Source organism: Lactuca sativa, chromosome 6 (assembly GCF_002870075.4).
Source record: "Lactuca sativa cultivar Salinas chromosome 6, Lsat_Salinas_v11, whole genome shotgun sequence".
NCBI classification, from domain to species: Eukaryota; Viridiplantae; Streptophyta; class Magnoliopsida; order Asterales; family Asteraceae; genus Lactuca; species Lactuca sativa.
In genome coordinates, this window is record NC_056628.2 from 102,965,953 (window position 1) to 102,981,984 (window position 16,032).

General features: G+C 35.7%; 1 long non-coding RNA gene across 1 annotated transcript; it reads right to left on the reverse strand.

Annotated features, from left to right (window-relative positions):
* Positions 1–2,395: 2,395 nt before the first annotated feature.
* LOC111908154 (uncharacterized) lies at positions 2,396–4,701 on the reverse strand. Its single transcript, XR_002855779.3, has 2 exons — positions 4,538–4,701; positions 2,396–4,364 (listed from the first exon to the last, which is right to left on the reverse strand). It is a non-coding gene; the product is annotated as an uncharacterized LOC111908154 (long non-coding RNA).
* Between the last annotated feature and the right edge of the window lie 11,331 nt (positions 4,702–16,032).

Sequence of the window (16,032 nt, forward strand, 5' to 3'; positions counted from 1 at the left end):
TTTATATTCCTTTAGTACTTTATTAAGATTTTCTTATATCCCTTGACATAACATATTTTTTATAAAATCTTAGTGTTACAAAAACATAAAATAAAATTATAAAACCCAAACAAAACTATCATATCTCCTTAAATTATATTAAAACATAAAACAATCCCATAATCTTCACCTGAGAGAGTTCTCGATATATAAAAATGGTCTTAAGCAAAACATGCTGCCAGAAAAAATCGAGCTTGTCTCAGTCTTTTAAATCATAGAACGAACGTTCCATGCTCTGATATATATATATATATATATATATATATATATATATATATATATATATATATATATATATATATATATATATCAGAGCATGGAACGTTCTATGATCTAAAAGACTGAGACAAGCTCGATTTTATCTTATAAAAATCAAACATATGTACTATAAAAAAATAAATTTATTAGCAATAAATTAAATAAAGTAAGTTTACATTGGATGGTGTTATGGTAATATAGATTTAAAGGCGGTTTTAATAATTTTTTTCACGTCCTTAATCATTTTTAAAGGTGATTAATTCTTTTGCACAAATAGTTGGGTGTTTTATGTTCTTAACATTGTGGATATCTTCAAAACATTTAGGGCCACTAATATGCGATAAAAGTGGGCGAAGATAGTATAGCTCCCCTTCAACGGGATTAGAAGAAACCAAACAACCTCACATTAATCATTGTTTTCGAGGATTCTAATGACATGAGCTCAGATACCATGTAATTTTTTTTGGAAAATCTTTGTATCTATATTGTTTCGCAATGATATCTTTATTTTTCAGATGAAAAAGCAATTAACATTGATCTCTTATCTCTCTCACCGTCAACAATGCTAGTCATCATATCATCATTTTGGGAGATGCACATGCAAAGCCATCACAAAAAGATGGATCTAAGAAAATGGGAAGCTAAAAATCTTTCATATTGTCTCGAGAGGCGAGACATATAGTGCATCCTGAAATCATTTTATTAATAACAACATATTGTCCATTTGGATCAATATTAATAACTTGTTTGTCATGACGCTTGTAAATATACTTAAACGCATATTTCACAGAGGTTATCCTCGAGCAAACCTCAATATTTAAAAATAATATACAATGTATTCCATATCTTTTTAATTCACGAGTCAAATGGAAAAATTGAAAGATTAAGTTAAAAAGGGAAAATGCTACGTTATGGAAACACGAATTAATTTTCTTTTGGACGGACGGCAAATAGTTTATTTTGGAAACATGACATATTCTTAAAAGTTGCATTTTGAAAACATTTTCTACATAACTCACAACGCATCGGTTCCAAATAACTCAAAATCTATCTACAGCTATCAATTATCAATTAGTGTCGAGCAAATTGATATGTAAGTTGTTGCATCGAATTGTTTATTTTCATACACGTCATATTCTAGATATCACATAGCAAACACATCATTTTTTTTTATTAAAAATAGTAAAATTTTCACAAAAAACATTAAGTTTTCAACTTGTTATCCATAAACATAAAGTGATTGTCCAGGTTTTTAGAACTTTGGACTTTAATTGTAATTTTTATTGAATTATAGGGATATCTTTGTAATTTAATCTTTTGTTTATTATAAAACATGTAAATTAAATTATATAAGAACTATAGTTTAGTTAAATTCCTACGTAATTTTAATTATTAAAAAGGAACTTAAATCTGTTTTTGCTTTTTCAGTTTCGCCTTTTACATCAAACAAAAAGGTTTGAAAAATATAGTTTCCAGCTTGTTACTATACAAACTATTGAAAAAACACTTGTAATGGAAAAATACTTTGAATGTTTTTTCAACATAAGATAAATTTTAAAATGTTATTTAACAAAAACACTTTTGAAAAGTCTTTTGTAAATTTCAATTACACGATTAAGTACTAACATCAATAATGTGAAGGGTAAAACGGGCATATACATTTCTCATTTTTTTTGAAACTAATACTTAGTATTACCCAAGGTTTTGAAAACCGAACCGGAGACCAAACAAGCCGTCTTAGCGGTTTGATGGTTCAATTGGTTCAACCGGTCGAGTCTCAGAAACAAGAAAAACCGGATGATGTCATAATTATATTATTATTATTACTTTTAGTTATATATAATTGAAAACTTTTTCTTTTTAAAATTACAGATTTGAATGATTTTTGCCTGTTAACATGATGAATGGTGTTTGGGCCTCTAATAACCGGATCCGGTATCGGTTTGTGGTTGAACCGACCGGTCCAATCCGATTTTCAAAACACGGGTATTAACATGACAGCTAATAAAATTGTGTTCACCTACAACAAACAGATATGCAAAAGAGAGTACCACAGTATCCGGGTTATCGACTTAAAGACCGAAAAACTAATCAACAATTAAAAAAACAAAAAACCTCCATTCTCAACGTTTACAAGAACATAAAAAGACAATATACAACAAAAATAAGCTAAAGACTTCTAATACGATTTCTTTTATAAGAAAATGAAAATAAAGAGAAACATATAGTGTAGAAAAAGCTAAAAATATATATAAAAATCCTGCACTACATCTTTGGAGTTTAAGAAACAAAGCATGATCTAACTCTAACTATAGTCCCAAAATGTCAGGTGGTGAAAAGAAAAACATGCACCACTTGAAGTTGCTCCAAACCCAAGGGTAAAATCGGAATTTTTTTTGAGTTGGCGGTGTATACCAGTCCAGCTGCACTTCAGTCTTCTCCCACACACATATATGTAAGAGATAAGAGATAGTACTTCTTCCTGGCCAAGTTAATTCTGAAATAAAACCCAGTTTTCCAAGACAATAACTTCTTACATGTCAATCTTCATAAAATTAGCCGATAAAATATAGATATTTCCTGCAAACTAAGATATGTTAACTGCAACCAACTTCTAAAGCAGCCAACTCCACACTTATTACCATTAAACACATTAAGATAAAAAGAACCTTTAGTTGAATCCACCCTTCACCGAGTTAAAAGAAAATTTAAGAACTTTTAGTAGATGCAAATTGCTTTTGAAGCCAAAAAAACAAAAATGAGAAAATAGGTGTGTTCTTTACCTAGCTTTGTTTTCTTTTCATTATGTGTGTTGTGCCATATAGGATTTATGGAGCTATTATTGAGTTGCACACTCAAAGTCAAACATAATATTTGTACCATTCAATAAGTCATAGAATATTAATACTTTTTATTAATCCATATCAATCCCAATTATTAACAGAGAAATAAATGTTGGATACTATTTATTTCATTTATCCCAACAGACAAAAAATAAAGTTAATATATATGTAGAATTTTTAACTTGAAAACTTACATTATCAACTTTTAATACTTATATAACTAACCCTTAGCAGCTCAAAATGAAAACAGAATAAAATACACATTATTTACATAATAGTATAAAGATGGTCCCTTTGTAGTCTGTGTTATGAATTAACAATGCTTTACTCCTTTTTTTTTTTTTTTTTTCAATTTTGGTCCTTAATTAAGGTTTGAGGGACCAAAATTTATATCAAACCTTGAATTCAATGTCAAAAATCATAAAGCATATAGACCATTTTGTAATTTACTCTTTGCATAATTCACCTGATTTTCAATGTTTCTTTTAGATAAAAAGTCAAAATAGGGTAAATGTTACTTTGTTCGGGATATGCAAAGCCCCTGTTAACAATTTTTCCCTTGCCCCATACTCTAACTTGCCCTTGATGTAGGCAATTTCTTCTATGCCTCTTGTTAATGCTCAATGCTAAAAGATCCAACACTAAGTGTCCAAATTCAAGGTGTTGAATATCCAGACCTAAAAAGTGCGAAAAAGCATATAAAATACAATGTCATCATCTTCTTATAAACCCTACAAAAGCAAGATTACCTATTTGACTTCAAATCACCTAAAATTTTCAATCATAGTATTCAAATATCCCATTTCAAGAAACCCACCATAAACATATGTTTGAATAGATCTGCGATAAAAAGTTATACAAGAAACAAAATAATGACATGAAAATAACAGGAATCACCAGTGGTTTGGAACTCTTCGCGAAAGTTGCAACAATTTTTCCGTTATAGAGGGTTTTTCTATATCCCGAACACTTATCGATCAAAAAAGAAAAAAAAAGAACTCTTCCTCACAGGAGTATAATGAAACAAACAAAACAAATTTAATGGAGCTAAATTTTCTTGAACTGATCACTAAAGAAGAAAGAAACAAATAATAAGGCAACAAAAAGAGATAGAGGCACGTACTTTCAAACGCACACACACAGTTAAGGGTGGTTCAGAACAGGGGAGAAATGATATGTAGGTGAAATGAGATCTGTGGGAATCATTTGGTACCAAGAGATCCACTGAAACGAAAATCAACACAAGTTAGTGATGGGTTTTAGCCATAAGAACATCCTGTGCTCATGCAAACCCTAATGCTTGGATCTAGGTTTCTCTATTGTACATGCAATGTATCCAAGACTTACAATCTTAGATCTAACATATTATAAACTGAAATTAGGGTTTAGAGAATTACCTTTGATTGTTATGTAGCAATAACAATCTCAAATCCTCATTGTAATGGCTTTATAAAGCTTAGAGTCACAAGTGTCACTCCTCTAATGGGTCACAAACACCAAAAGCAAGAGGATGAAGAATAAGGAGAGAGGAGGCTGCCCAAAACGTCCAGAAACCCTAGTGGAACTCTTAGCCACGTTTTTGGGGCTTAAGGGTACTATATATACATGTAGGCTATTAGGGTTTTCATCTAGGAAACCCTAATCTGACTACTTAAGCCCTAAGCAGCCCATGGACTCTTTTAGAATATCCCTTGGACGATTTCTAATGGGTTTCCCCATAGAATTCGTCCAACCTATTATTCCAAGGTAATCCATAGCCCAAATGCAATTATCTTATAATTACAGTTCCAGTCCCTTAAGTTTAATTAATCTCTTTTAGCCACAAAATTAATTATCAATTAATTCTTGACTAATATTAATTAAACAATATGATTTCTCCTTTAATATATTATTCTCATAATATATTAATAAATCATAATTAATCTTCTCTCTCCATAATTCATCCTATCAAGTTGCTTTGGTGAAGGCAACCCAAAAGGACCATGCACCATCGGGTCAAGTACATATCAAAATAGTTATGGACTTAGACACTAATCCAACAGTTAGTAAGTCACATACCTCAAAAAATTACAAATATTCCCAAACTTTTGGGCTCGAGATATATAAGTCATATACAGTAAAACATTAGTCAATTGAGATCAGAAAATCAAGATATGATGAAACAAAGAACATATATCCCATACAAATCAATAAAAAAAGAAATTAGAGTTCTTTAAAGGGGTATCTAACTGATGGGAAATTATGATTCTTCTAAAAATACCTCATTGGTTGATGGAATTTAGAGAGAACGAAGCATTATAGTGGGTTGTTTTTACCTGCATTGAAAACATAACTCGCAAAAACCGTAGATGAAGAGAGCCTAGTAATAGAATTGATGATGAAGAAAGCGTAACTTTTTTTCTCTTACTGTTCCAGACCAATGTGGGTGGAGAATGATCTGATGGTGGTGGTGATCGGTTTCTCGGAAGCAGAAAAACATGCAATGAATCTGAAGAGGCTTTTTTTCCGGCAGAAACAGGCGATGGAGACCGAATGGTGACTGGAATCTCTTTGTGATTGAGAGAATCGATGTAAATATAAATCATATTTAGTGTTGATCTATTCAATCAACTTTAAATAAGGGATGACCGATTCACTTGGCAGAGGAGTTTGCTCAGCTAACTATCTTGACTTTTTCAACAGTTAACCGGATAAGATTCTGTAATGCATAAACTTGTTGTAAATGATCCTTTAAGGGTTGTACCTCTTAAAATTCAGCAAAACATGGTAAATGTTTTTTTAGGTGTGTATGTGTGTGTGTGTGTGTATATATATATATATATATATATATATATATATATATATATATATATATATATATATATATATATATAGGGCTAGCTTATAATGTGGATGGACAACTATTGTACGGACGTGTGGACAGTGCTATTCTATGAGAATAAGTTTTTTAGTAATGTGAATCAGTTTAACCTCACACAAATATCGTCATTTTCATGCATTATCACTAATTCTTATTCAATTTTGTTCTCATACATTGTTTTTCACTCATTTTCATTTTTACAAAATATGACTCAATGAACATTCTGACAACATTCTGATAGAATGAGAATGAGAATAATAATAATAAGTCTATAATAACCTTATAGACGATTTAATTAGTGAGAATGTGTGATAATGACAATAGTTATGTAAGATTGAACGTATTCATATTATCAAACAACATATTCTCTTTGTCATTCTCACAGAATAACACTATCCACACGTTCGCACAATAGATGTCAATCCACATTTGAACCTCTATATATATATATATATATATATATATATATATATATATATATATATATATATATATATATATATATATATATATATATATATTCTGTCAAGAAATATGAAATTTATTGGATTTAAATTTATGTTGAAATAATAGATACTTAAGGTATTAGCAAATACAAATGGAGTAAACTTGTTTTTATACACAACGTGATTGAACATGAATGCTTTTAGCCTTGGATTCATTTTAGAAAAATTCTATGATTTTTCAAGAAGAATACTAAAGATGAATAATAAAAGAGAGTTATAGTCAAAAGGCTCTATATTATGATTTCAACCATTGAATACAAATATAGAAAGAATAATAAAGGAAGAAAGATTCCGTAAAAGCATTCGGTTATCGGTTTCCTATCAACACTCTCTGGAAATTTACAAGACAGTTTTATTAAGAGGCATTCGAAAAAAAAAATTCCTCTGAAATGTTTAGTTTATGCCTAAGAAACTATTTAGTGTTTTCTTATCCATATCTGTTCTTCAAAATCTTTTTATATTCAGATAGTCTTTTCTCCAAATATTTGTAACGATTATTTATCTGATTTAATTCAAGAAGGTACAATTTTAAGTACTATTATTTATCGTTTTTTAATTCTTTTATCATAATGTTTTATCTTTCGCCCAAATTTATTTCTTAATCATAATCTTGTCTAGCAATATTTAAAGATTGTATGTGATAATGATGTGTGAAAATATATCAAATTTGATTAGTTTTGAATTAAAGAGTTTTAAGATATTTATGAGTTTTTGGAAATACGTAATAAAAGTTCATAACATCAAATATTTCTGCAATCAATTATTCATTTCATCAACCCACTAATACACACTTTTTTCTATAGAAATCTCAAAACTAGAGCCGGGAACAACGACCCAAACCTGTAATCCAACCCAAATCCTACCTAAAATTAACGGGTTGGGTTGAGATTTTCAACTCATTTAAGTTAAATCGATCAACCTGTTTAACCCATTTAATTTAATAGGTTGGGTTAGGTAAAAATTATCAACTTGTTTTAAATCCGCCAACCCATTTAACTTTAATATATATTTAATTTAATAATTATTTGAATATTATCATGTATTAATCAAAATATTAATTTATAAATATTAATGTTGTACTATTTTTTATGTTTAAAAAAATGCAATCCTACTTGTCATTCTTTTTTTTTTTACACTAACGACATTAACCATTATTCAAAATCACTTCGAAATTAAACATTTTTAATTTATATTGTAGGTTGGGTCGGGAACTACATAAATAGGTCAACCCGGTGACAACTCATTTATCTAAAATGTTGGATTAGGTTGGAAATATCAACTCACTAAAATAAACCGGTTTGGTTAGATTGAAAACTTCAACCTAATTAATAAATGGGTTAAATATGAACCCAACCCAGATCGACTCATTGATAGCTCTATTCAATACCTATCTCTTCCACTTCTCAAAATACTTTATATATTCAAAATATTAATGTTCAAAGAATACAAATTCTCAAGGATTATCAAGTATCTAAGTTAAATCAAGGATTTCATATTCTCGCATATTATTTGTTCGGTCATGGGGAAACATTCTCTTCATACCCTTACATAACTAGAGAGTGTAACGAAACTATTTTCGAATACTCTCATTCTGTTCGCTATACTCATCGCTCTAATTCAAGAGAATGGGTAGATAATTATAGCAAAGCTCAGATTATCAAAATTATATCTCCTAGAGGATGGGGAATTAATCCCTATTTTGAGAAAACTTTTGTAGGATACCTTGCCTACCCTATATTTTCTTATTATGATTATCAAGAAGCCTGGTTCAAATCGTTTTAATATGTAATTATTCACACTCAATGTTAATCTTTTTTATATAAACTTCAAATGTGAATATCCCATATGATTTGTAATTAATACAAATTCATGGGTTTTGTACCAAAATGTCTACCAAAAGAAGCTTTTAATTGATTTTTCAGATTCAAAGAATTATTTATTCAACAAATTTTAGAATTTGAGTTTATGCTACAATTTACCATATTATTTAAAATATAATGAATTATGGTATGGACATATCATTATCAAGAAGCAAAAGCAACTTCTCATCCTTGGCTAAATCGGCAATGCCATTCAAAATGGTAGGACAAGCTTAAACTTTATCAAGTATTTTCAAGAAATGTATCATCAATAAGAACCGGAAACCGAAATAATCAACAACATTCATTTTTAGAAGCACAATTATTAGCCAAAATAATTAGTGTCAATTGATCATCTAAAATGAATTTCAAAAATTGTTACAGGATATATGAAAATCTCTATAACACCCATAAAATTCATGCCAATTTAAAACTGAATTTCAATAATGGTTACAAGATATACGAAAATCCCTGTAACACCCATAAAATTCAAGCCAAATTAAAACATTTTCAAACATTCAAAAACCAGTAATTATTACAAATTTGTTTTCAAAATGGTTTCATGTCAGAGTATCCCAGAATCATATCATAAAAATATAAGGAGGTGCACGATCACGTCTTCGCCTTCCCACGATCATCAGAAGTACCTGAAACGAAATCAACAACTGTAAGCCCGAAGCTTAGTGAGTTTCCCCCAAAATACCAACGCCATACTAATATAACCATATCATATCAAACAACATGCATAATGAGCCATCAGCCTGACTGGAGCGCCTCGTAGGGCCATCGGTCTATCTAGACCGCTCTCCGAGCCATCGGCACGTCTGGACCGCCTCTCAGGGCCTTAAGCCTATCCGAACCGCTCGTCGGGCCTTCGACCTGACTAGTATGCCCTAACTGGGTCTATAGTCTATCTGGTCCGCCCTAGGTAGGTTAGCACAAGCACAAGCACAAAGCATGACCGCCTCAACCCAACCCTCAATCAAACAATCATGTGTACATATATATCATACGCTAGCTACCATGTACAAATAGTAATAAAGATCTAACATATCACTAACCATAACATCATCCTATATACCAGGATACCGACCTAACCGGTCACTAACATAGCATTATCCTATATACCAGGATACCGACCTAACAGGTCACTAAGCATGTCATCATGCAATAGCCAGGATAACAATCCAAAAGAAGGGTCAGCATTGGTACCTTCGACCCTGTTAGTATAGTGAGGACAACTCACCTCACAAGTAGCTCGAGATGATGATGTCAAACTCCCCAATTACAGCTCCCAAACTCAAACACCTACATCCACCATTGATCCACTTCTATAAATTTCCAAATTACTAAAATACCCCCAGAAGTCAAACTGGTCAACCCATGGTCAAAGTCACAGTCAACGGTCAAGGTCAACAGTCCATGTTGACTTAACTCGTCGAGTACATCCACTGACTCGTCAAGTTCCTTCCGAACTCAAAGAATCGTGAACACCCCAGTTGACTCGCCGAGTTTCCAGACAACTCGTCGAGTCCATACAGTGTCCAAAATGTCGGGAAAACCCTAACCAACTCGTCGAGTCATCTCACTGACTCGCCGAGTCCATGCAGAATCCAGAAAGCGAGAAACTCTCATTCAACTCGTCGAGTTAACTATGCAACTCATCGAGTTCCTTCAGTCCATTTCTCATTCAGATGCTTTTAAGTGAAACCAAAGCACCAAACTTTAGATCTAGGCTCCTATGGTGTTGTTATCACGTAAAGTTGCTAACTTTACATACATGCAAGGCTCCATGAGGCTAAAACACTTATAATTAGCCTTAGAAGAAGGTTTTGGACATGGAGGAGGGCCAAAGCTTCATAAATCTTGAGGCTTTACATCCATAAGGGCCTAAAGGAGTCCAAATCTGAAACCATGCCCTTGTGAGAAGCTCAAATCCGAAAATGACTCCATTTTTGCACCAAAATGCCCATATTCCAACATAAGAAGAGATCTAAGAAATGGAAGGCCAAGGTAAAGACTTTTTACCTTCTACTGGATGCCAACACGATGTAGATATTGGATCTACAAGCTTCTCCTCATTGCAAGCTTCTTAACCTTCAAGGTTCTTCAACAAATGCACCAAAACCCCACTTTTAGCCTCTCCCACACTCAAGAATAGGGTTTAGATCGATTAGGGTTGATTCTAGCCGTCAAAAGGTGGTAAGGGGGCTAGAGGAAAGGACTTAAGGTCCTTTAAATAGGGTACAAACCCTTAAAATTAGGGTTTTCATGCACAACCTCTACTCGTCGAGTTGGGGTCCTCCAACTCGTCGAGTAAATGCCATAGACTACGTGGGTTGGCTATTCTCTACACGACGATTTGGGGCCTCCAACTCATCGAGTAGGCTTCCTTATTTCCATAAAATCCCCTAAAATCTCACTCTTGGAAATCGGGATGTTACAACTCTCCCCCACTTAAACTAGGCTTCATCCTCGAAGCCTGATGCGGCGAATAAATTCGAATAATGCTCTTGCATCACTTCCTCCGGCTTCCAAGTTTACTCGGATTCCCTTCGATGCTCCCATTACACCCTTTCCAAAGGTATTTCCTTGCTACATAGAATCTTCACCTTCCTTGCCACAAATATCACTGGTCTCTTTGCATAGTTCAGGCGCTCTTCGGCCTAAATATCACCCAATGATGCCACGGCATCCTCGTCTGGCACATACTTTCGCAACTACGAAACATGGGAAGTGCTATGAACCTGACTGAGTTCCTCCGGAAGACTCAGTCGATACGACGTCTTGCCAACCTTGACAAACCCGAATGGCCCGATATATTGAGAACCCAATTTCCCTTCTTCCTAAAGCGGATCACATCTTGAAAACCTGAAGTTTTTGCTGGAACAAAATCATGGATCATACGCAGCTACCATTAATTATCTGCTGAAAAGAGATTATATATATTCATTCAAGGGAAGGCTCATTCAATGACTAAACTTTTAAGGATAACACAAGCAACGAGAGGCAAACTGGGAGAAGAACCCTTTTGTGTTGACAGGATAATGCTTCCTTCAGCTCCCAAATCTACATATAGTAACAGTCAACTGCTAACGCATAACCACAAACACCGATCAGCCTCGAGCTGGAATATTAATATGTCGAATCCAATCAATCACTGGATTGAAATTCTTAGGCTTTGTCGGCCTTCCGCCTCAAGCCTACTTTCCTAGCCTTCATGCCTACGATTTACAGTCAACCCGCACCGAGTATCTTGTCCTAGTGCCGCAACCCTACTGCTCTTCTTGAATCTTCGTGCCTACGACTTACAGTCGGCCTGCACTGGGTATCTTGGCCTACTGCATAGAGCAGGACCGCCTCAACCCTCCCAACACGATGTGTTGCCATAGATAATCAGGAGAAAGATCTAACCCGGTTCTCAGAACCTAAATGACAGGGACGCTCTAACCCAACAACCCTCAATTTCCCATTGATGACATCATACCTTTCACCTGCAACTCGCGATCCACCCCTAGTTTCTGACTGAATCTACCACAAACCATGCAGAAAAGTTCCTCAAATAGGTCGATAACGAACCTTTCACAAATTGAATCCATATGATACACCAAAACCTTAGTATAACCTTTGACTCTTTACCATGCCATTTCCAATCTTCGAAGCGACGAAAGAAGATGATCGACCAAGAACTTTCGCATTTCATCCGATCCCTAACAACAACTTCCAAACATACAGGAATACGGGGAAAACATTTCACAGATTCAATATGATACTTGACCGATACTTCCCTCAGTCCTTACTACTTCCTTTATCCAACCAACAGATTTGCGACTCGCCAGGCCTCCATCAATGCGTCAATACCGAAAACACCATGAGCGGAAGGAATGAACCTTTATGATCACTAGGCCCACAGCCCATAACTGGAATGCTTTCGATAACACACAAACCTCGAAGATATTCCCAAGTACCATTGAACCCCGCATAGTTGCTACTCAAGAAATCCTTTCAAAAACAAAGTGGCATACAATCCTCGGAGGGAAAACACTCGAACTCTTGATCTAAGTCGGAATCTGAAACCCTACCATGCACGATTCCCTTATAGAACAAGTTGCAGCACAAGAGTTTTCAGGCTCTCCCTCATAACCACCGACAATTCCTAAGGGGATTCCATATGTGATAACCAACAATCACAGACGACATACGGTTCCACTGGGTATCATCACAAAGCAGCATGCTAAATATCCGACACAGATCTAACAGAATACCTACATAGTCTTCAGCATGACTGGATCACCTCACTGGGCCTTTAGCCTATCTGAACCACTCTTAGAAACTTCAGCATGTTTGAACCGCCTCTCCGGGCCTTCAATCTGTCTGGACTGTTCTCCGGGCCTTCGGCCTAACTGGTACGCCCCGTTGGGCCTTCAGTCTATCCGGGCCCCCCTAGGTCTATTGAGCTAAAATCCTGGACCCATCCTGGTGCCCTTTCCATAAATAACCAGCTCTCCCCCACTTGGGGTTCAAACTCTCGATTCAATTCGCATACCATAATTACGACCTAACCATACACGTAAGTTGAACCAAACCCCCAATGTTACCTTGAATACTTGCAGATACACTAGAAAAAGATCGCCTCCTTACATGTACTTGGGGAAACCCTTGACCTCCTGCTTGATCGCCTAACCTCTCTGGAAACCGTTATCTGGATAGAAACAAACAAAACCTTCAATGGATGATACTCCATCTGAGAATTCTCAACTCTCCCCCACTTAGGGTTCTAACTACCACCCAATAATTAGAAATCAACTCACAACTCAAACCGGCTCAACTAGGTACGATCTTTCCTGACCATGGAATGGAAAATGTATGCAAAATAATCCTCCTGCTACAGATCAATCGTAACCCAAGAGAAACCTGAATTTCAGTTGAAGACTTCCGACATGCAGATTGGCATATAACGACTCCTAATAATCCAAGAATCACAGGAATTCAACCCGAGATATAACTTACCTGATACAACAAAATTTCAACACAATACAATTCTTGATACCATCATGAAGAATACAGGAGATGTCACACTCTCAAAGGCATTTGAAGAAGTCCTGACTTCTTCTTCCTAGGTCACACTGACTAACCTGAGGGTATGCAGGAAACCTCCCTTTCGATTCCAGGTGACATGAACTAGTCCCTGTTTGCAATCCAAATGACAGTCTGGGACCCGACCTACCCGAGAATATAGTACCTAACTTGCCTCGCAAGATACTCATGCCACATCGACTCACCTGCGCTTACCAGCGCTGAAGTACTGTCGCCAATCCCCTGCGACCAACAGACCCCGAGCTGGAAATACAGACTGACCTTGTGGTCACAAGCCTGCTCACTCCTGTGAACTCGAAAAAACTGAAAGGGTACAACCCTTGCCGTAGTTGATAAATTTCCAATCCATCAATCAACCATTTTACTTCCCATCCTCTAATGAATCCCTGAACTCTAACTACCTACAATCCTTTGATAATAAAATTCTCCTAACACTTTTAATGAACTAACGAATCATGAAGTTCCGTAACACATTGATCAGACAAACTAGGTAACTAACCTGAACTTACTACTTATCCATACTCAACAACATTCCAAGGCAAGACAAATAAACATATAACATAACAACAGGCATATAACACATAAACATATAAACATTCCTCGGGCTTGCCCCGACATCGGACCGAAGTCTGGAACACATAAACAAACACATGTAAGAATCATGAAGCCATCAAGCATACAGACATTCCTTGGGCTTGCCGCGGTATCAAAACGAAGTCCGAAAACATATAACTACATTGGGCTAACCCCAACAATGCTAACATACATAAACGGGTCGACCTTGGTGCCTTAGACTCGTTCCTACTGGAAGAGGACTCACCTCGCAAAGCTTAAAACTGAATCTCTCGGTAAGGAATCTCTAGCGGTTGTTTCCACGACTCCCCGACTATCATTATCACAATTAATACTTAGTCAAAATCCAATAATCCTTCTTAGGGTAAAATGACCATTTTACCCCTAATCTAGTTTGGTCCATGACCTAAACCCAAGTCCATAGCATGAAGCCTAATTCTTTATGGCTTTGCCCAAGCCCACTAACGGCCTACTTATGGCCTAATTTTCTAAATTGGGCCCAAGTCCTATAATGGACCCTTCATAAAGTCCAACAAGTGACTTAGTCCACTACCAGCCCCAAAAGAATAATCCAATAGGCCTATAGTATCATAGTCTAAGGAAATGGCCCAACCTTCCTTATTATTCTGTCCTCACGTCGTGAGCTTCCTAGTCTCAGGTCGTGAGAGTCAACTCGGCTTGGGTCGACACACCAAGTCAACCCTGTTTACTCGTCTCAGGATCTCAGACTGGGGACATCGTCATGCTCACGTTGTGAGGATATACCCCTCACGTCGTGAGAACTGTTATGTGAGCATTGAGCTCTTAATCCTTTAAGATGAGCGTTGGGACTTTCCAGAATACCTTATCTAGTCTAAAAGACCATAAAAATCATATCTTTTCAGCCATGCATGTCCAATGCATGATTTAATCACTAACTAGGTCAAAAGTTGATATAATCATAAAGATTCAAGCTTGGGGGCCATAACTTGCACCAAAGTCCAGATTCACGGGTTCTAATATAGGAAATGACTCAATTGTTCATAAAGTTGCTAACTTTATGAACCTCATGCTTGATAAGCCAAGATCTCATGCAAAGAAGGTAGCCAAAACCTAGATCTAGCAACCTTAAGTGAAAAGGTAGGATCTTTATACCTTACTGGAGCTCACAAGTTCAACTAGTCCCCAAAGATGTGCTTATCTTGCCAAAATGAGTCGCCACAAGAGCTTCTTCTTCTTCTTCTTCTCAAAGAAAACAAAACACCATTAACATCAAAACCCCCAACAATGGCCCAAGGGGATCAAAAGGATCAAATTTAGGGTTTTTAGTGACTTTAGAGTGAAAGAGGCTGAGGATGGGCGACCCTAGCCTCCTCATTCTGTTTTATACCCGATTTTTAGGGTTTGGGGGCATCAGGTCTGGATCATGTCGTGAGAACTAATGCCTCACGTAGTGAGCTTCGAGGACGCGGGTCAAAGAGTCAACTGCCCTACTCACAACGTGACCACTATGGCTCACGTCGTGAGCCTCTTCCAAGTACAAGGACCAATATTTTATACATCATGATTTGGATGTTACACTTTTACCCTCTTTTAGACTCGTAGTATGAGTCAGGATCTAATTAGGGGTGGCAAATCGGGCCATCGTGTCGTGTTTTTGTCTAACACGACACGACACGACCAATATTTTATACCTCATTAATTGAATGTTATTTTATGATGATAGTGCAGGGATTTTCATACTAGCAGCCAGATATTTATTTGAGAGATTCAACAGTCTGAGGAGAGTTTCCTCAATGTGTTTAGCGGGTCGAAGGCACCAATGTCGGCCCATGGTTTATTATGTTAGGATGATAAATGTCTACGTGACTCTTGCATCTGTATGCATTGGTATGTATACCGAGCGAGCCTCGATGTCGGGCGACGCCCGATGACTGTATTGTATACTATTATCTTTGTGATTATCACATGTGTTAGTATGATTATATGTTTATATGCTTATATGAGTATTGGGGAGG